Below are 8,569 nucleotides of genomic sequence, written 5' to 3'. Positions count from 1 at the left end.
TTAGTTAATGTTAGTTAATGTATTAACTATCATGAACGAACAATGCACAATACATTTATTTTATTAATCTTTCTTAATGTTAGTTAATGAGAATACAGTTATGCACAGTTAGTTCATGTTGATTCAGAGTGCATTAACTGTTAACAAGCACAACTGTTGATTTTAATAATGCATTAGTAAATGTTGAAATTAACATGAACTAAGATTAGTAAATGCTGAAGAACTATTGTTCATTCTTAGTTCATTAAAGTAGTTAACCAATTAACCTTATTGTAAAGTGTTACCAATATTAATATAAATTCTGTCCAGTTTTATTGTGTTACGCTCAGTAAAAGTGTGGTTATTTTATTGGCTTGTGTTATTTTTTTATTCGGTATCATTAAAAGTGAGTTAAATTTAAAAAGTCTTACCAAATTACTTTATATTATTTAATAAAATAATAAATAATCATTACAAAAGCATTTTCGGTTTCGGTTTTCAGCCAAGTGCATCCAGAATTTTCGGTTTCCGTTTCGGCCCAGAATTTTCATTTTGGTTTGTCCCTAGATGTAAGACTACATGTTTTATTTAATTTAATTTAATTTAAATTTAACAGTAATTTACTTTCAAATGCCCCAATTGCTGAAGGGTCTGCACAACTTTTTAGTACAATTTCAAGTTGCACTGTTCGAAATACCTGTAGTAGCACAACAGTGCATACCTGTTTACATTTAATTAAGGTGGACTAGATTAGACTGTAATACAAATAGTTGAGTTAGCCAGGTGCATACAACATTTATGACAGGTTTTCATGAAAGTGTTGGTCAGTTTGTCTGCTTGACAATCCAATTTTTCACTGCAACAATAAAACTGAACTGAGATAAACAAACTGAGAAATGTTTCTTTTTATTTAAAACAGATGTTGTCAATGTTTTCCTTTGGGGACATAATTTGAAGTTTGAAAAAGGTAATAAATTGCAATATGTCGCAGAATTTTGCAATAATATTGTATCGTGACACACGCATCGTGATAATATCATATCGTGAGGTCTCTGGTGATTCCCACCCCTAATACAGATGTGGTCCCTCGTTTAGGAATGAGCTCCTCGTTTTGTTGTGGCTGGTCGTTCTCCTGCTTGGAGTCACCTGGTTCAGTCTCCCCTTCATGCCCCGTGGTGGCGTGTAAGATTGCAGTCATCCAAATGATGAAAAAGTATTGCTGTAAACAATGTATTTTGCGACATCACGAATTAAGCGATAAGGAATAATATGAAAGGACATATTTTTATTTCGTCCATCCAATATATATCGTCATACTTTTGAGTTACTTTTAAATCTGAGCAGGGCTGGCTTGTTTGTTTTTAATATAAAAAGTTCTTATTTTACAAATGCAAAAGCCCTTTCACAACAAAAATTAAATGAATACACCTCAGGCTGAAGGAAATGTAAATGAATGTCTGTACAGTAGAGGGCGCAGCTCAAACAAATTGCAAACTCCACCGGCAGATTGATTTTTTGCTGCATAGCAACGTTCTTTGAGGAACTATGGGGGAACTGAAGTGTGCACTCCTAAGGGAGCATGGCATTACTCTCTCATTGGGGACTGTTTAACTCATCCTACACCATGGCTATTTTGTGCTGTTCTATCTTCTGTTGCAGGCGTGTTCATGAGAGAGGGGCGTTCCAGCGGATGACATAAGATGTAGGCGAATTCGGTTATGAATGTGGAAGTGACTAACGTGGATGTGCAGTGGAGAGAGCAAAACAAAACACTGGGTCAGGAATTAGAAGTACAAAACGAAGATTTGTAAAAGAAAAATGTCGGAGGATGCCACGAGCCAGGAGGAGACTGGTTTTCCTTTTGCTGTAAACAAAAGTTGGTTAACATGAGACTATTTTCACTGGAGCTTACGCTACGCCTACATCCTACGTCATCCGCTGGAACATCACTCTCTCATAACGCACATATAACAGTTAGCACTAGCTAGAGATTACAGTTTATAAAGTTTTAATTATGGACATTTTTCTTACACAATTGCATCGATTCGTTTCAAAAGGACTATATTAACCCCCAGAGCAATGGGGAGCACTTTTTATGATGGATGGATGCACTTTATTGGACATTAAAGCCTTAACACCTATTCACTGCCATTATAAAGTTTGGAAGAGCCAGGACTCTTTATTTTTTTTTCATATTCGTCATCCTGTATGCGTTTATTTTAATTTTTTTTTCATATTCGTCATCCTTTCTAATCAAAATGCTTGCTACGAATGCGAAAAAACAGAAAATCGAACCTGATCCGAATTTTTTTATGACGGACAAAACTTTCGGAGGCAGTCTGTAAACATGACTGACACAATGTGAGGTTGTATTTATTTTTTAATGTGCAAAAATGTTGGACTCAGTGTGCAAAGACCTTTACGCTCTCTTAAATTTTAATTTTCTGAATCAAGGCAATGACACACTACACCCTTCCCTTCTACACTGTTAAGAACCTAAGTCCAGAAAGATTGTGAAGAGTCTGGAGATGGTTTAGACTCCAGACTATGATCAGTCCTTCCTCTGAACCTGCTACCAGCAGCTCTCTCTTTGAGCACAGCACAACAGCTTTCACTCCTTCAAAATTCAAGAAAACACACAATGATATGAAGCCACATGTAGCAGATTAGCAACAGAATGTGGTAAGATATTTTTACTCTAAAATCTTTAACAAAACCAATATTAAGCTCCTTTATGTCACCTCTAGTGAACCCCGTGAGGGTGCTCTTCAGTGGGCCCCCAGGGGCCTGAAAGAAGCTGCTTTTGGGCACAAGCACTGGGTCAGTAGAGGAACCAAACCAGTCCACGCACTGAGAACACAGTTGACCAACCATGGAAGGGTAGAGATCAGCGAGGCACTGCAGCCTGGAGAAGATCTCCGTGACCAAAAGTGAGGGATCTTATAGAAGAGTGAGATATATACTGAAAGATGAGTTATATCATGACAGATTTTAGATCATGGGTGTCAAACTCAGTTCCTGGAGGGCCGCAGCCCTGCAGAGTTTAGTTCCAACCCTAATTAAACACACCTGATCCAGCTAATCACGTCTTTCAGGCTTATTTGAAAACTACATGGTTTGTGTGTCGGATCAGGGTTGAAACTAAACTCTGCAGGGCTGCGGCCCTCCAGGAACTGAGTTTGACACCCTTATATTTAGATGTTCTTGAATTGTAAGCAATGTTTAAAGGGACAGTGAAAGAACAATGAATTGGTGTGACTGGTTTTCCTGCCAATAAATAAAGGGGAAAAAATGTCTCTGAATGTCATCTGTAAAGCCTCATACTACTTACAGAGAATTTATAAATGCATTTTAAAAAGCAAGAAATTATTTAAGCATTGATACATTTTTAAATAATACATAAATTACAAATACCTTTTGTGCATTTATATATTTTACATATTTAACAATAAAATATATTTAAATATCAATAAAGCAAACCATTTTTTAAAATAAAGTATGTATTAATTGCTTTTATTTGTCCATTTGCTAAATGATTTTTTTCCCCATTAGGCAATTGCTTCACGTAGAAGCAACCAATAAACATGTGACTACATTCTAAAATAAAGGGTGTAATAATGGCACACCTCACCTTCCTAGACCCCATTAAATTGCTTGAGAAATGCAGTTTCTTTATTGACTTTCCTACTAGATTATCTCTAAATGACCTCTAAGCTAGTAGACATAAACTAAAAGCCACACAACTCCAATTACCATTTCATAAAAACATGAAACCAAAACATTTCTTTATATTCCCTTACAAACTAATTCTTATTTACATTTGCTTTAATAAGTAAATGTTATCGGTAGAATACAGCCTATGAAACCCCCAGTGGTCAATACTTACCCACACGTCCATAGCTAAAATCTAACGAGGGCTTAAGAAGCAGAAATGTCTCTTTCAGCATTTGTATCTCAGGACAGTCTGTGAAGTCAGTGCAAAGTGACAGGTCCTGAATAACACAGCTCACGCCACACCGCAGAGTTATACAACACAACCAGTCCAGACTGCCTGTGAGAATAAATGCACATTCATGTTTTTATATATTTGTTTATACATGTTGTATATTTTTAAGTTGGCAAAAACATAAAACACAGACGGCTTTCAAGAGAATATCCAATAGACTTGGCTATTTTTAAATGTAACTATTCCTATCTAAACCTCACCGAGCACTGATTGGCGTAGCTCCTCCCATTTTCCTGCATGAGCGAGGTGATAGGGCAGTTCATTAAGCTTCCGTATATTGGCAACTTCTCCAGTGAACTGCAAAGGCTGGGGTGGTACCTTGAAAAAAAATACCATGTTTACCACCAAAAATTTAGTAGAAATATAGGTTACTTAGCATCTAAAATATACTGACATAATGCTGATTTTGTGACCTTGAACAATACCTTTTTGTCAGCATTGAGCAGTGTACTTAGTGAGGGCAGAAGGATGGGCCTGAGCTGCCCCTGACTCCACTGTCCTGAGAAATATTCAGCGAGGATGTTGTGCATGTCAGCTTTCATATCACATGATAAATATCTCTTCCTTACCAGCTCTGCAAACTGCTTAAGAAAAGTAATGGCTGAGTTGGAATGGGCATAGGAAGCGCTGGGACTTTTCCTAGTATTTTGCTTGACTTGTGGGAAAGCAAACCTTTACCTGTGGGTGAAACCCAGCAGAATAACACCCCCCTCCCATCTCTCCATCAGATGAGCTCTGAGGTCATGCCGGAGACGGGACCAGTGAAGTAGTGGGAAGCGAAGGAGTGTGTGGCTTGGAGGAAGCCAGTACTTATACATTTCAGCCAGAACGTCATTATCTAACGACAAGACAAAAGTAAATCTCTTTGCATTGAGGCTGATAAACGATCTGTCTGTTCTTTATATATGCATGATGTCACTGGCTTCAGTACAGCTCCGTCAAATCCGAAGTGTTCAACAGAAGAGGAAACGTAACAGGAGCAAAAGCCTTTGCTGCAACAGAAAGTCTTGACTCGTTTTATACGCTTACCTTTCACCAAGTGCAGGCATTGGAATTCAATGATGCATTGCACTTGAAATACCAAGTTATAACATGCTAGAAATTAGAAGTAAATAATGTGATTATTATTCTATATTATACTGTGAGTTATTAAGTCAAAAGCTGTGATTAAATTCAGTGCTAACATAAAAAAAACTATATTTTCCTGTGCTTGTGTCTGTTTACATATCTGTTTTGTTAATAAAATATATTTTACAACATGCTGTCTTTTACTTTTAACACTTGCAATATTGATTCAATTATTATAAAATGACTAAATAGTAAATTGTTTGATTTGTTGTATTTTTATGTAATTACAAAGTTATAATATTGTAATTACAAATATGTAATAACACAGATGATATCTTAGTGTAAAGCCTAATTCTATACACAGGTGGGCTGCTGAATCGTAAGAGGTTTAGGACCTAGAAAGTATTTAAAGGAGAACACGTGTTGGGAATTCGTTGTTCACGGTGTGTGGAGCGTTCAGGTTTTTCTGCCGAGAGGTGACTCGGTAATGTGCTCTGAAGTTACAGAGGGGGATGTATCCAGGTTTAAGGGTGTCTGGACAGTGAAAGCCTTCCTTGATGAAAGAGCCATGCTGGGACATGGCAACAAGTCCATCCTTGTGTGGTTGGAGATTGGAGAGTAGACAATCTGGATGTACAGCAAACTACCTGTAAAGAAATTGAAGTCAAGCAACTGAATTAGACATGAATGACATTATTAGCAAATTATTAGTAAATCTTCCACAGACTGATTAGTCATAAACACATAGGTATCATATGCAACAGTGAACAATCCTCACCACAAGAGACATCCCAGACATTGATGGTTTTGTGCAGGGATCCAGTGATGTATTTATCATTTATTGAGAAGACAGCACAGAGGACGCCTTCAAAATAAAAACCCTTAAGAATGGAACAAGACAACACATGCCTTATTAATCTCACACATTTGTTGGCAACATTATGTCATCGTTCCAAATGCAGAGCACACTGAAAAATAAGTTAATGAGTTAATTAGTTCTTGTTGACTTGTTTTCAAGTAAAAATAGCACAAGAAAAAAAAAAATAATAATAATATTTTAAGTGCAATCCCAGCCCAGAAGAAAAGAACAGCTACAGGAACAACAAATGGCCTCTGAATGGATTCAAAAATGGGGCTGGACCAAAAGAGCGACCTTAGGGAGGAAAGCTGAAACGGTCAGACTCTTTAAGCCAGTGTGGGATACAGAGGGTAGAAGTTGGCGCACGTGCTGAGTGATCCAAAGTTAGCATATGTAATACAGGAATCAAGAGACAAAAGAGCTTCATGACCAAGCCTCACTATGGACTCTTCCGAGATTTGAACCTGGGGCCTCTCATACACAAAGCGAGACTCATACCCCTAGACCAACAAGCCAGCCTTGGCCACCCACCTAGCCATGAGCCAAAAAAGAAGAAGAAAAGAATAAATACAGCAATAGTTGTAATTTTTTTAAAGTTTTTTTGGACCGGGTCTTGCGCACATTGGTGGCAAAAGCAGGTCCCACCGAGATTTGAACTCGGATCACTGGATTCAAAGTCCAGAGTGCTAACCATTACACCATGGAACCTTGACTGGACCAGCTCACAGGGCCACAAAGGCTTGTGACCCTAAAGAGACAAAAGACTCTCTATGTGTGCTTCTGGGGCTCACTGCAGCCGAAAAGATTTTTGGAACGGGTCTTGCGCACAATGGTGGCAAGCGCAGGTCCCACCGAGATTTGAACTCGGATCGCTGGATTCAAAGGCAAACGAATGAAATCTGGCCCCTGAATGGATTTAAAAATGGGGCTGGACCTAACATGTAGAGGGATCTTAGGGAGGACAGCTGAAACGGTCAGATGTCCCGTAGACTTTAAGCTAGTCTGGGAAACAGAGGGAAAAAGTTGGCTGCACAACCTGAGTGATCCAAAGGTAGCACACATAATACAGGAATCCACACACATATACTGGAGTAACAAGACCAAGAAGGGCCTTAAAAACAAAAGTACAATCTCTTTTCTTCAAGCCCATTATAATAGCGGTAGCTCTTCGAAGACGTATTTTGGAGCAATGGAAATCTCTCCAACATGGCTAGGGGAATTAGCTCAAATGGTAGAGCATTTGCTTAGCATGCGAGAGGTAGTCGGATCGATGCCCGAATTTTCCAAGCTAGGTCTTTTCCTTTTATGCTCACTTCTCTAAAGAGACAAACTGCGCTTTGACACTATGAAGTAAAGCTCCCTAAGTGAGCTTTTGGGGCTCACTGCAGCCAAAAAGTTTTTTGGAACTGGTCTTGCGCACAATGGCGGCAAAGGCAGGTCCCACCGAGAGTTGAACTCAGATCGCTGGACTCAGAGTCCAGAGCTGGACTCAGAGGCCAGAGTGCTTACCATTACACCATGGACACTTGATAGGAGCAGCTGTTGCTCACAGGGCCACAAAGAGTAAATCACTTACAGGCTTGCCAGCACCACCACCAAACTTTTTTTCTTTTCCTGCTGCAAGAAAGCACGCAGGTTCCACCGAAACTTGAACGTGGATCGCTGGATTCAAAGTTCAGAATGCTAACCATTACACCATGGAACTACACCAATACCCCTGGGAGACAGGTAGTGCTGTGGCTGTATGGAAGCAGTTAGACAGAGGGGTTGGATAACAGTAAATTTTGGTCACTGGCCCCCTTGGCATTACTAGCACAAAGCTCTAATCCCCTGATCTAACCAACCTAGCTTTGACTGGACTTCTGCCAGATTGACTAAAAACTTCCTGATTGCTTGCGACCCTAAAGAGCTTCATGACCAAGCCTCGTTATGGACTTTTCCATGATTTGAACCCAGGACCTCTCGTACTCAAAGCAAGAATCATACCCCTAGACCAACAAGTCAGCCTTGGCAGCCCGCCTAGCCATTAGCCCCCCAAAAATAAGAAAATAATAACTACAGCAATAACAAAAGAAGGAACATGAACTAACATGGAAGTAATCAAACAGCTCGAGACAGTATCAAAGGCAAAAGAATGAAATCTGGCCTCTGAATGGATTTAAAAATGGGGCTGGACCTGACATGTAGAGGGATCTTAGGGAGGACAGCTGAAATGGTTAGATGTCTCGTAGACGTTAAGCTAGTGTGGGAAACAGAGGGGAAAAGTTGGCTGCACAACCTGAGTGATCCAAAGGTAGCACACATAATACAGGAATCCACACACATATGTACTGGAGTAACAAGACCAAGCAGGGCCTTAAAAACAAAAGTACAATCTCTTTTCTTCAAGCCCATTATAATAGCGGTAGCTCTTCGAAGGCGTATTTTGGAGCAATGGACATCTCTCCACAACGGTCAGGGGAATTAGCTCAAATGATAGAGCGCTTGCTTAGCATGCGAGGGGTAGTGGGATCAATCCCTGCATTCTCCAAGCTGGGTCCTGCCCTTTTATGCTCACTTCCCTAAAGAGACAAACTGTGCTTTGACACTACGAAGCAAAGCTCCCTACGTGTGCTTTTGGGGCTCACTGCAGCCGAAAAGTTTTTTGGACCGGTTCT

At 39.5% G+C, this 8,569-nt stretch overlaps 1 non-coding gene across 1 annotated transcript; it reads right to left on the bottom strand.

The window, feature by feature from the left end:
- Positions 1-6,548: 6,548 nt before the first annotated feature.
- trnaq-uug (transfer RNA glutamine (anticodon UUG)) lies at positions 6,549-6,620 on the bottom strand. Its single transcript has one exon. It is a non-coding gene; the product is annotated as a tRNA-Gln (tRNA).
- Positions 6,621-8,569: the final 1,949 nt, after the last annotated feature.

This window comes from Sinocyclocheilus grahami, unplaced genomic scaffold (genome assembly GCF_001515645.1).
Source record: "Sinocyclocheilus grahami isolate Dianchi unplaced genomic scaffold, SAMN03320097.WGS_v1.1 scaffold3261.1, whole genome shotgun sequence".
NCBI classification, from domain to species: domain Eukaryota; kingdom Metazoa; phylum Chordata; class Actinopteri; order Cypriniformes; family Cyprinidae; genus Sinocyclocheilus; species Sinocyclocheilus grahami.
Note: the sequence above shows the minus strand (reverse complement) of the source record. Positions and strands in the feature narration are given on the sequence as shown.